This window comes from Ovis aries, chromosome 7, assembly GCF_016772045.2.
Source record: "Ovis aries strain OAR_USU_Benz2616 breed Rambouillet chromosome 7, ARS-UI_Ramb_v3.0, whole genome shotgun sequence".
NCBI classification, from domain to species: domain Eukaryota; kingdom Metazoa; phylum Chordata; class Mammalia; order Artiodactyla; family Bovidae; genus Ovis; species Ovis aries.
In genome coordinates, this window is record NC_056060.1 from 64,039,658 (window position 1) to 64,053,838 (window position 14,181).

At 41.2% G+C, this 14,181-nt stretch overlaps 1 long non-coding RNA gene across 1 annotated transcript; it reads left to right on the top strand.

Annotated features, from left to right (window-relative positions):
• The first annotated feature begins 449 nt into the window (after window positions 1-449).
• Window positions 450-13,604, top strand: LOC132660054 (uncharacterized). Its single transcript, XR_009601235.1, has 3 exons — window positions 450-522; window positions 1,086-1,198; window positions 1,849-13,604. It is a non-coding gene; the product is annotated as an uncharacterized LOC132660054 (long non-coding RNA).
• The last annotated feature ends 577 nt before the right edge of the window (window positions 13,605-14,181 follow it).

Consider the following 14,181-nt stretch of genomic DNA (forward strand, 5'->3'; position numbering starts at 1 on the left):
TGATGCATCAGTACTTAAAATGGGCTCATGAGGGACTTCCCTGATAGTCCAGTGGCCAAGATTCCATGCTCCCAATGCAGGGGGCACAGGTTCAATCCCTGGTCAGGAAACTAGATCCCGCATGCTGCAACTAAGACCGAGTATAGCCAAATTAAAGAAAAAAGTGAGCTCATGATAGTATATCGTTGCTCTTCCATATAGTAACACAGTGACAACACACATGGGTACCTGTGTATACCTGTATATATACCTGTATATGTACCTGTGTATACCTGCTGTCCTAAGCTGAAAATATATCCATGTAGTATTTTATTGTACTCTTCCACCCCCCAATGCAGCCAGCACCTGCAGTCACTGGCAAGGTGTGCTTAGTGACTCAACCAGCCAGACGCCAAGTTCACTCCTGTTCCAACAACAGGGTCTGTGTGGCGAGCTGACTTCCTGCTGACATATAAATCTGCCACAGCCCTTTGGAGTGTTCCTGGAAGCCTAGACCAGGACTGGCTGCTAACCTCTGGAGAAGTGAGTGGACCACCCCCACCCCTTCCTGGGCTGTAGTTCTGTGTGGTAGGAGTTTTTAAGGTTTGGAGAGACTTTCTGAGGTTGAATGTCTGCCCCTTCATAAACAGGGGATCACCTTGATTCTCCTCTTGGTGTTTTCCTATCCTCTCACGTGGAAATGTCCTCTAAATCTGGAGATGGGAACAGTTGGGGATCGAGTCCACCAGCCAGGTGGCTGCAGGTGGGAGGGAGGTGATTTTACTTCACATCTAGCATAGATTAGATCCGTGGGTTGGGAAGATTTCCTGGAGGAGGGAATGGCAGGCAACCCACTCCAGTGTTCCTGCCTTGAGGATCCCATTGACAGAGGAGCCTGGCAGGCTATGGTCTGTAGGGTCACAAAGAGTTGGACATGATTGAAGTGACTTAGCATGTGCTAAAATGATCTATTCCAGCCCCTGTGAAGTCCAAATCAGCATGAACAGTCTGAAAGTCTGAATTTTCCACTTCAATGACAAAAACTTCCCATGCTCAGTATGCACTTAGGAGAGATTTTTTTTTTTTTTTTTTTTTTGCTATGCCAGGTCTTAGTTGCGGCATGAAAATCTAGTTCCCTGACCAGGGATTGAAATTGCTCCCTGTGTATTGGGAATGTGGAGTCTTCTTCACCTGGCAACCGGGCAAGTTCCCAGAAGAGGTATTCTTATCAAGTTCTTTTGCTAATAGGTGCTTAGGCAAGAAGGTCCCCTTTAAGTAGATGGTAAATAAAACTATCTCATAACTTTTACCACCACTATACTTTATGTAGGCCTTCCCTGGTAGCTCAGTCTGTAAAGAATCTGCCTGCAGTGCAGGAGACCCGGGTTCGATCCCTGAGTTGGGAATATCCCCTGGAAAAGGAAACAGCAAACCACTCCAGTATTGTTGCCTGGACAGAGGAGCCTAGCAGGCTACAGTCCATGGGATTGCAAGAGTTGGACACAACTTAGCAACTAAACAACCACCATACCTTATGTAGGGCACTTGGGCAGAAAATTATAGGAAGTTCAGCCCTTTAGCAGAGAAATATAAGGCTTTAGAGCCAAGTGGTCAGAGTATAAATCCTATTTCTATACTTACTAGAAATATTAATAATATAATAATAAAAGAGATAATTATAATAGCATACAATAATAATATAGACACTAATAGAATAATATAAAAATAATACAGATAATCATAGGCTTTGAGAGTACTACATTTGAAGATCAAATGAAAAATGCATGAAATATCCTTAACATAGCACCTGGCATGAAGTTAATACTACTTAATGCTTTCAGAATTTTTTTTTTTTCTGTCTCTTTGCAGGTCATCAGCATGGACATGAGTCCACTTTATGCTGTGTCACTGCAGTTAGCATGGCTGATGGAAGAGCCTTAAACAAGTTGGTTTGAGGTTGAGCTCCCTTGCTTAAGTAACTGCACAGGCCCATTCTTACTATTGTGTGGCTTGAATTTTTCAGCTTCAACCTCAATAACAGGTTTGTGTAACATGCTGCAAGCCCCCCTGTAATTGTGGTTGGATGAAAAGAATATATGGGATAATGATATGACTTTTCCCCATCCCTTGCTCAACACTGTGGTGGAGAAGGAAGAGGCCTCCTCAGAAAGCACTTTCCGAACAGCAAGAGCAGCACATGTGTGGGTTTGTCTTAGAACACAGAGTTCCTGGATTCGGCTCCTGGTGGACTTGGTCAGGCCTGTTGGGCTGAGGTTCACTATAGGAAATGGTTAGAATTCAGTGCTCTGCAAGCAAGTGTGATTCGTGGCCACTGAAGACTTTGCAGAAAGGTTAATGTTTGTGAAGTCCTCTAAAAGTTCATATTTTCCGTGCATCTGGAAATTCCAGTTACCGAAATTGAATTGTCGCTCCTTGGCTATAATTTCCATTGCTTTAGTTGGTAGCTAGTCTGGGACTGCTCTTAACTAAGGGCTCATACCTTTCTTCCAAATTCCTTCCTCACCAATCCTCATTTGTCTAACAAACAGAGGGGCTTCCTGGGTTTTTTGGTTGAAATCTAAGAAGAGAGTTTAGGTGTCTCTGCATTCTCATCTGAAGATGAGCCAGCCACCATTTCTTTCTTTAACCTGCTTCATCAGTGATGCCTTTAAAGGCAGCAGAAGCCCACATTGGAGCTTCTCAAACTTTAAGGCTCAGACACACCAGTGGGGGCTCTTTATTAAACTGCTGATTTCGATTCAGGGGGTCTGGAGTCGGCCTGCTCTTCTGCATTTCTCACAAGCTTTCAGGCAGTTTCCTTGCTGCTGGTATGTGAATCAAGAAATTATACATGAAGTTCTGTAGGGATTCAGTTCTCCAAACATTTACTGGGCCTTTCAGCAAATCTAGCTATTTTTTTCTCTTTGAATCCCCAGGTGGACATTTCTGATCATTTTATCTTTCAGCAGTCCTAAACACTGTAGATTTATGAAGCCTTAACTTAGCTCTATTTCCCTTGATTAGTTTATCTTATGTTGATATTTATCATCCACTTAGAATTTCAGTACTAATATACGTAGCTGTTGCTGTGACAAGCAGTATATACACATATAGAAATGTATAGTCAACTGCTGTGACTCTCTTGGGGCCACTTTGCTTTCACTGGCCTTTAGATTCTGAGTTCCCTTTTGTTGGTCTCGCCATCAGATTCATGGCTTTGTCAAACTCAGTGATATGCACCACCTATCAGAGTCCCCTTTGGGGGTGTCTGTTATTGGCACTTTCCTGGATAACTCTCACCTGCATAAAAGTAGCTCTGAATCTTTGTTTGTTTTTCTTTTTTTTGGTCATCTGCTCCATTGTTTAATAGTCCCACAGAAGCAAGCTAAGATTTTTTAATTAACCTGTGTGATGGCACAGACAAACCCAGCCAGGTCTTTGCTTAAATGTGATCTAGCAGAGAGAAATCCCTGAGCAACGCACATAGGATAGTGACCGCTGTGCAGCCTGACTTTCTCCTGATAGTATGCATCCCCACCTGAGGGGATTTACATTTCATTGTTTGTTGCCTGGATCCTCCCTCAACATGTAAGCTTCAAAAGAGAACGACTTTTTTACAGTACAAATGAACTTACTTACAAAACAGAAATAGAGTTACAGATGTAGAAAACTTAGTTATCAGGTGTAAGGCATGTGGGGGTGGGTATAAATTGGAAGATTGGGATTGACATACACCCACTACTGATAAGGACCTACTGTACGGCACAGGAATCTCTACTCAATACTCTGCAATGGCCTATATGGGAAAAGAATTTTAAAAAGAGTCTATATATGGATATGTATAACAAATTCCCTTTGCTGTACACCTGAAACTAACACAAGATTGAAGTCAAATATACTCCAATAAAATTTTTAACAAAGAGAGAAAAAGAACATAACAACAACAAAAGAGAATGACCTTTCTTATGCCAGAACTGAGGAGGTCTTCAATAAATATTTACTAGAAAGAATGAATAAAAGAGAACTGTATTTCCCAGCAATAATCTTCTACGCATAGTTTTGTATATCCAGCTAGAAGTCTCTTGAGGCTAGGTACCTTATCTTGCTCATCTCTGTGTCTTATGTAGGTACCCTGGACATCCTTGTTGACTGACTGAATGATTACAGTGTAGAGGGTAGAGGGAATACCATAGACTTTAGAGAAGTGGGCTGGTCTCTATTTCTAGCTTGGCCTTGTATTAGTTGTGTGATTTAGGCAATGTTATTAAGACTTCCTGGGCTATCGCTTCCTCTTAAGAGGATATTTTCATATGGTTGCTTTAAGAGGATATTTTCATATGGTTGCTTTAAGGATTAAATGAAATAACATAGATAAACCTCTTAATATAGAAACTTAACAATATTAGGATCTCAATGTATTATTGCTGTTGTCAATATTAACATTTTATTGCCTCTCCTCCTCATTGCATTTCCCATTTGGCAAATTCTTTGTGTGTGTTCTTTTTTAAAAAATTAATTCTTTTTGGACTGTAGTTGCTTTACAATGTTGCATTAGTTTCTGTGTTTGTGCTCAGTCACATACAACCCTTTGCAACCCTATGGACTGTAGCCCACCAGGCTCTTCTCCATGGGATTCTCCAGGCAAGAATACTGGAATGGGTTGCCATTTCCTCTTCCAGGGGATTTCCCCTATCTCCAGTGTCTCCTGCAGCATTGGCAGGTGGATTCTTTACTACTGAGCCACCTCGGAAGCCCTGTATTAGTTTTTCCTGTACAGCAAAATGAATCAGCAATACATATACATATACACCCCTCCTTTTTGCATTTTCTTCCCATTTAGGTCACCACAGAGCAATGAGGAGAGTTCCCTGAGCTATACAGTAAGTTCTCATTAGTTATCTACTTTACATATAGCATCAATAGTATATGTATGTCAATCCCAGTCTCCCAGTTCATCCCATCCCGTTCCCATCTTGGTGCTCATACATTTGTTCTTTGATTTCGGTTCGAGGCACTAACTCAAGCTTTGCAGTTCTAGCATCCTAGATTAATGGAAATCTTAGATTTAACTCAAAGATTCAGGAGGATGAATGACCACAAATTCATTCTTTATAGGAACTTAAAAATATGTCTAACTATATTCAGAATCCAATAATTATTGCCTCCACCTTTGTCCCTGGATTAAATGCAGGTTGATTTCCTTGCTCTTGCCATTGAGTCCCCTATTCTCTATCCTCTGTTTTCCAGATAGGGAGATCCTTATGAAAAAGCAAGTTGGAGCATGTCACTCTGCTGCTCTGCTGGCTCTCCATCTAAATTAGAGTAAATGTCAGAGTTCTTCAAAAAGCCACGAAGTACTGTAAAATGTCCTTGCTCTCTCATCGCTAAGCTTGTCTCCTACTCCTATTTCTTCTCTATATCCATCCTACACTAACTCCAGTGGGCTTCCCGCATGCCATCGGTCATGGTCTACCTCTAGGATTTTCATGCCTGCTATTTCCTCTGACTGAAACACTCTTTCCTACGATATTTGTAGGAATATACTCTCACACTTTCTGATTTTTGTTTGAAGGTCATTCTGACAAAAAGATCTTTCTTGGACCTCTTATTATGTTGATGCTCCTATCCTGGAAGACACATGACCTTTCCCTACTCTATTATTATGTTTTCAAAATACTATGGCATCATTGGATGACCTATATATCTTACTTATTTGCTTATCACCCCAGATTAGATTATAACTCCATGATGATGGGGATTTTTGCCTGTGTTGTTCTTTGTTCTGCTCCCAGTGTCTGGCACACCATAGATGATCAATGAAAATTTAGTAAATGAGTTGATAAATGGATAAGGGAAGTGGGATGGGTTAGAGGTGGGCTGGGCATCCAGGTGGGGGTGCAAACATGAAGGGACAAGGGGAAAATTTAGAATCCAACATCTGTTTCTGTGACTTCAGGCTTGGCTGGCTCAGAGGTGGCTTGACTCCTGTCACCTAGCCCACTGACAGCTGACACCATAACAAAGCAATGCACTGGAATGAATCAGGTTCTGGAATGCTGGAAAACCTCCATAGGTCAGCATGACCTTGACAATGGGAATCTATGATTCTTTGTTGCATATTCCCCCAAATAATTAACTCAGGCCAGAGACCTTCCCTGGTGTTTTCCTCAGCTCTCAAGGAAGAGATATGAAAAACGGTGGGTTCCAGAGACACCTCACTGGTAAAGCTGAGTTGATACCTCTGTTTCCTGTCTTTCTGGATTATGCTTTTGCTGACTTGACGAAGGCAATTGACTGTGTAGCTTTAAAATGTTCCTTTAAGGGTCCACTCTGTGTCAGAGAGTGAAGAAAAGGATTAATTAAGCAAAGTAGAACTTGGAAGGTGATTCAAATGCAGTTAGTCATCAACTTTAACCTCTGTGTTTTCATTATGCTCAGGAAGCCTGCTTCTCTAGGTCACTTTGTCTTGTGATGGCTCACTCCTCATGCCATTATTCCTAACCCCAAAGGATATGGGCCATTAGCCTGGATCAGCATTGTTGGATTGCTTCCTTCCTTACTGGAAACTCTTCTCTTGGAGGTGTTTCTGTGGTGAGGAAGATGAATCAAACAGCAAGCAAAAACCAGAGAGTGAGATGGGGGTCAGAAACTTGACTTTCCCTTATCCTGAAAACAAGTCTTCTGTGATTTTTTGGAAAGAGTAGCAACCATATCTTCTCCAGGATTTTGGGCCCCTCTGGGAAGCTTCTCCCTCTGTGGGCCCATCCCCTCCTGGAAACCCCCTTCAGGGCTCAGCTCCCATTGGATGGACTTGGAGAACACCCCCTCCCACTGCTGATTTTGCAGTCCAAGGAGTGGTGGCATCTTCCTGGTTAGCTTGTCATTGTGAAGTTTCGCCATTCTTGGTTTGGATTTTCAGCTTTTCTATCATCTATGTAACTCATCTCTGTACCAATTTCCTTTTGTTTGAAAGATATAGAATGACTTATGTCTTCTTCACTGCAATCTCACTGGTCTGTTCAGCCCAAACCATTCTTTAACTTTCGTAAAGATATGATCACTTGTCATTTTGTCCTCAAGATTTTTTTTTAATTGTATAAAGCTGAAAGTATTGACTTTGATCAGTCTAAATGTATACACCTTTCCAGTCATACCTTTGTTTAAAATTTATACCACTCTGTGGGCTTCCTGAACATGTGCAGTGGGACACCAACTCTCTGCTGTAGACTGGAAGCTTTCAGAAAATGTGTGAAGAGCTTTTTACTTAGTCTCCACTGTGTTGTCAGATTTCTGCCACAGCCAGAGCATGATTTTAGAATTTTGCTGAACTTCTCTCAGCCTCAATTTCTTCATCTATAAAAGAAGAAAGTTATGTTTGATGGGTCATTTACAAACTTTAATTTATCCTCAACTCTTTGGTTTTTCAAGTATGATCTGAATCTCAACATAGAAAGTGGGACACCCTAAGCTCACCTCCTTGACCTCCAGATGACCTCCCTTTGTTGTCGATGTTAGTCACTCAGTGGTGTCCAACTCTTTGTGACCCATGGACTGTAGCCTGCCAGATTCCTCTGTCCATGGAATTCTCCAGGCAAAAATGATGGCCTGCAATATCACTGATGAACATAGATCCAAAAATCCTTAACAAAATTCTAGCATTCAGAATCCAACAACACATTAAAAAGATCATACAACATGACCAAGTGGGCTTTATCTAGGGATGCAAGGATTCTTCAATATCCACAAATCAATGTAATACACCACATTAACAAATTGAAAAATAAAAGCCATATGATTATCTCAATAGATGCAGAGAAAGCCTTTGACAAAATTCAACATCCATTTATGATAAAAACTCTCCAGAAAGCAGGAATAGAAGGAACATACCTCAACATAATAAAAGGTATATATGACAAACCCACAGCAAACATTATCCTCAATGGTGAAAAGCCACAGTCATCAAGACAGTATGGTACTGGCACAAAGACAGAAATATAGATCAATGGAACAAAATAGAAAGCCCAGAGATAAATCCATGCACCTATGGACACCTTATCTTTGACAAAGGAGGCAAGAATATACAATGGAGTAAAGACAATCTCTTTAACAAATGGTGCTGGGAAAACTAGTCAATCACTTGTAAAAGAATAAAACTAGAACTCTTTCTAACACCATACACAAAAATAAACTCAAAATGGATTAAAGATATAAACCTAAGACCAGAAACTGTAATACTCTTAGAGGAGAACATAGGCAAAACACTCTCCGACATACATCACAGCAGGATCCTCTATGACCCACCTCCCAGAATATTGGAAATAAAAGCAAAAATAAACAAATAGGACCTAATTAAACTTAAAAGCTTCTACACGACAAAGGAAACTATAAGCAAGGTGAAAAGACAGCCGTCAGAATGGGAGAAAATAATAGCAAATGAAGCAACTGACAAACAACTAATCTCAAAAATATACAAGCAACTCCTACAGCTTAATTTCAGAAAAATAAACGACCCAATCAAAAAATGGGCCAAATAACTAAATAGACATTTCTCCAAAGAAGACATGCAGATGGCTAACAAACACATGAAAAGATGCTCAACATCACTCATTGTCAGAGAAATGCAAATCAAAACCACAATGAGGTACCATTTCATGCCAGTCAGAATGGCTGCGATCCAAAAGTCTACAAGCAATAAATGCTGGAGAGGGTGTGGAGAAGAGGGAACCCTCCTACACTGTTGGTGGGAATGCAAACTAGTACAGCCGCTATGGAGAACAATGTGGAGATTCCTTAAAAACTGGAAATAGAACTGCCTTATGACCCAGCAATCCCACTGCTGGGCATACACACCAAGGAAACAGGAATTGAAAGAGACACGTGTACCCCAATGTTCATCGCAGCACTGTTTATAATAGCCAGGACTTGGAAGCAACCTAGATATCCATCAGCAGATAAATGGATAAGAAAGCAGTGGTACGTATACCCAATGGAGTATTACTCAGCCATTAGAAAGAATACATTTGAATCAGTTCTAATGAGGTGGATGAAACTGGAGCCTATTATACAGAGTGAAGTAAGCCAGAAAGAAAAACACCAATACAGTATACTAATGCATATACATGGAATTTAGAAAGATGGTAATGATAACCTTGTATGTGAGAAAGCAAAAGAGACACAGATGTATATAACAGTATTTTGGACTCTGTGGGAGAGGACGAGGGTGGGATGATTTGGGAGAATGGCATTGAAACATGCATAATATCATACATGAAACAAATCACCAGTCCAGGTTCGATGCATGATACTGGATGCTTGGGGCTGGTGCACTGAGACGACCCAGAGGGACGGTATGGGGAGGGAGGAGGGAGGGGCGTTCAGGATGGGGAACACCTGTATACCTGTGGCGGATTCATGTTGATGTATGGCAAAACCAATACAATATTGTAAAGTAATTAACCTTCAATTAAAATAAATAGATTTATATATATACATATTTTTTAAAAATGGTGGCCTGAATCATGACTGCCAAACCCTGGGGTGTAAAATGACTGACTAAAGAGTGCTTGGTTCTGCTCTAACAGCTTTTGATTTTATACTTTTTGAAGGAATCCAGTGATTCTGTTTTGTCAGACTTATTCCTCAGTTTTGAAACTAAGATGTAAGAAAAAGCAAATGTTTTTTAGCCTAATTTGACTTATCTTTATGTATCTTACTCTGATAATCATGATGGTGTGATCCCTCACCTAGAGCCAGACATCCTGGAATGCAAAGTCAAGTGGGCCTTAGGAAGCATCACTACAAACAAAGCTAGTAGAGGTGATGGAATCCCAGTTGAGCCATTTCAAATCCCAAAAGATGATGCTGTGAAAGTGCTGCACTCAATATGCCAGCAAATTTGGAAAACTCAGCAGTGGCCACAGGACTGGAAAAGGTCAGTTTTCATTCCAATCCCTAAGAAAGGCAATGCTAAAGAATGCTCAAACTACCACACAATTGCACTCATCTCACATGCTAGTAAAGGAATGCTCAAAATTCTCCAAGCCAGGCTTCAGCAATATGTGAACTTCCTGATGTTCAAGCTGATTTTAGAAAAGACAGAGAAACCAAAGATCGAATTGCCAACATTAGCTGGATCATCGAAAAAGCAAGAGAATTCGAGAAAAACATCTATTTCTGCTTTATTGACTATGCCAAAGCCTTTGACTGTGTGGATCACAATAAACTATGGAAAATTCTGAAAGAGATGGGAATATCAAACCATCTAACCTGCCTCTTGAGAAATCTGTATGAGGTCAGGAAGCAACAGTTAGAACTGGACATGGAACAACAGACTGGTTCCGAATAGGAAAAGGAGTACGTCAAGGCTGTACATTGTCACCCTGTTTATTTAACTTCTATGCAGAGTACATCATGAAAAACGCTGGGCTGGAGGAAGCACAAGCTGGAATCAAGATTGCTGGGAGAAATATCAATTACCTCAGATATGCAGATGACACCACCCTTATGGCAGAAAGTGAAGAAGAACTAAAGAGCCTCTTGATGAAAGTGAAAGAGGAGAGTGAAAAGTTGGTTTAAAGCTCAACATTCAGAAAACTAAGATCATGGCATCCAGTCCCATCACTTCATGGGAAATAGATGGGGAAACAGTGGCTGACTTAATTTTTCTGGGCTCCAAAATCACTGCAGATGATGATTGCAGCCATGAAATTAAAAGACACTTACTCCTTTGAAGGAAAGTTATGACCAACCTAAACAGCATATTAAAAAGCAGAGACTTTACTTTGTCAACAAAGGTCCTTCTAGTCAAGACTATGGTTTTTCCAGTGGTCATGTATGGATGTGAGAGTTGAACTATAAACAAAGCTGAGTGCTGAAGAATCGATGCTTTTGAACTGTGGTGTTGGAGAAGACTCTTGAGAGTCCCTTGGACTGCAAGGAGATCCAACCAGTCCATCCTAAAGGAGATCAGTCGTGGGTGTTCTTTGGAAGGAATGATGTTGAAGTTGAAACTCCAGTTGTTTGTGCACCCGATGCGAAGAGCTGAGTCATTTGAAAAGAGCCTGATGCTGGGAAAGATTGAGGGCAGGAGGAGAAGGGGATGACAAAGGATGAGATGGTTAAATGGCATCACCGACTCAATGGACATGGGTTTGGGTAGACTCCATGAGTTGGTGCTGGACGGGGAGGCCTGGTGTGTTGCGGTTCATGGGGTCGCAAAGAGTCGGACATGACTGACTGAACTGACCTGAATTGAACTAATCTTATTCTGAAGGAGAAAAACCCATGTATCCTTGGAATAGAGAGGGTTTTATTGGGAAAAGTGCCAAAAGAAAAATGTTATATCTTATTAGCAGTAATGAAACTGGGAATGCTAAGAGGATGTGTAAGTTTCCTGAGTGCCATGTCCCTCAGAGGTCGTCAGGGCTTGCCTGATTCCCCAGTCACTGTGCTCCCCCTCAGGCTGAGACAGCATCCTAGCCCCACTCTGCTGTCTCTCCAACCCTTGATCAATCCCTCTTCAGTGGGACTTTCAGGGGCTCTAACTCAATCCTTCCATGATAGCCTCAGCACTGTTGTTGGAACTCTGTATTTGGGTTTGCTCCCAGTTTAGGGTGTCCCTGACACTAAGCTCCCCTTAACTTTGATATTACTCCTTGGAAGAAAATTTATGACCAACCTAGACAGAATATTAGAAAGCAGAGACATTACTTTGCCAACAAAGGTCTTTCTAGTCAAGGCTATGGTTTTTCTAGTAGTCATGTATGGATGTGAGAGTTGGACTATAAAGAAAGCTGAGCACCAAAGAATTGATGCTTTTACACGGTGGTATTGGAGAAGACTCTTGAGAGTCCCTGGGACTGCAAGGAGATCCAACAATTTCATCCTAAAGGAAATCAGTCCTGAATATTTGTTGGAAGGACTAATGTGGAAGCTGAAACTCCAATAATTGTCCACCTGATGCAAAGAGTTGACTCATTTGAAAAGACCCTGATGCTGGGAAAGATTGAGGGCAGGAGGAGAAGGGGATGACAGAGGATGAGATGGTTGGATAGCATCACTGACTCAATGGGCATGAGTTTGAGTAAACTCCGGAAGTTGGTGACGGACAGGGAGGCCTGATGTGCTGTGTTCCATGGGGTTGCAAAGAGTCGGACATAACAGAGTGAGTGAACTGAACTGAACTGAGCTGAACCTTGATACTGAAGCAGAATCTACCTTGCTTCTGTGTGCCTGATTCCCAGTCCTGATGACCTGCTGAGAGTCCCAGCCTGGCCCGGACCTGCTTTGCCAATTCCTCCTGAGGAGTGGGCACTACTTTGGGCACAATGACATCTTTACTACTGGTTATCCTCAATCAGAATCTCAAAATATGGCCTGACTCTTGACATTGTTGTGAGCTCTTCAATCATCAGGACACTCCATTAGGTCTCATTGACAACCCCTTCTCCCCGACCTCCAAGGATTTTCTTTAAGAAATCAGGTGTGTCTTATATCTTTTGGGGTTCCCTAAATTGTCTGCCACCATGGACTTCCTCTTACTTCCCAGTGGTGGTCTTTTTCATTATTACCTGTGCTTGGCTCTTAAGTCCTGTCCCCTTATGGTCTCTATGGTTCTAGACCATTTAAACCTTACATGCCTAGGAACTTCCCTGGCAGTTCAGTGGTTAAGACTTCCCCTTCCAGTGCAGGGGTGCGGGTCTGACCCCAGATTGGGGAGTTGAAATCACAGTCAAAAAACAAAAATATTTTTTAAAAAGAAGCAATATTGTAACAAATTTAATAAAGACTTTAAAAATGATCAACATTAAAAAAATCTTAAAAAACAAAAGCAAAACCTTACATGCCTCATCTAGGTCAGAAGCTAGTATTGGTTACGTGAAGTGCTTTGCTCATCAAAAAATAAAAATTCTTTTCCAGTTCTAAGCAATCTATTTCCTTTTCCCACTTATTATTCTTCCAATGAACACGTAATGATCTCTAGGTGCTAAGGATACAACGATTAATGAATAAATGGTCCTTGGGGGCTCCCAGTTTGGTGAAGAAAAGATTTTAAACAAACAGTTGTAATATGATAATGATGTAAGTTGCCTGCGGAGCACACACACACACACACAAAGAAGTCTAAATTCCGAGAGGCAGCGGTAGTGGTGGGGAAATGAGTAGTTTCAGGGAATCTTGAGCTGAGCCTTGAAGGAGATATAGAGGCTCATCACTGATGAGGATCAGGGAGAAGAATCATCACATATTTGGGGAAGGTCAAGTTAGTGGGTGTGGCTGTAATATCAAAGAGATGAGGGGGAAAAAGTAGAAGCTGAAGGCTGTATATGTCAGGCCAGGGAGTTTGGGACATACTGTTCAGCAATTGGTGCTATGGGAGAGTTTAAGTAGGGGTTTATCACAATCAGATTTTCATTTTAGGAAGATTCTTTGGAAGAGGGATTGGTTGGAAGGAGGTGAGATTAGGATTAAGAAGATTATGAAGAGGCTCTATTATAATAGTTGAGGTAAGAAATGACAAGCGATGGGAGGAGAGTTTGGGGGAGAATGGATACATGTATATGTATGGCTGAGTCCCTTCACTGTTCCTCTGAAACTATCAAAAATTGTTAATCACTATACCCCAATATAAAATAAAAAAGTTTTGCAAAAAAAGAAATGATAAGTGCTTAAATCAAGATGATATCGGTGGAGATGGACTAGGGCGGAGGCAGCTTTGAAAGGTGTTTGTGAATAGAATAAAGAGAATTGGTGGTCAGCTGCAAAGAGAAGTAGTGAAGAGGCAGCTGCTGAGTACAACTCTCAGAAAGCTGGGAGCAACAGAGGGTAACTTCCAGGTTTCTGCTTTGGGAGTTGAGTATGGATGGGGATACCACCTCTAAACTGGGGAATGCAAGGGCAGGTGATGTTGAACACATTATGTGCGAAGGCTCTGGAGGATGCCAAGTGGAGATGCTCCATGGACAATCCACAGTCTGAAAATAATATCCAGCTCAAGAAAGATTTCTTGGCTTGAGATTGATTTGGAAACCATAAATATATACAGGGTGACCATAAATTCTGAATACAGAGATAATAATATTTTGTCATGTTTTATAATATAGTATCAATAAATCACTTGTTATGTATCCACCTATGCTTCCAGATTTTATGACCATCCCATAGAAATTTGTTAGAGCCAGATAGAACACAGACCAACCCAAT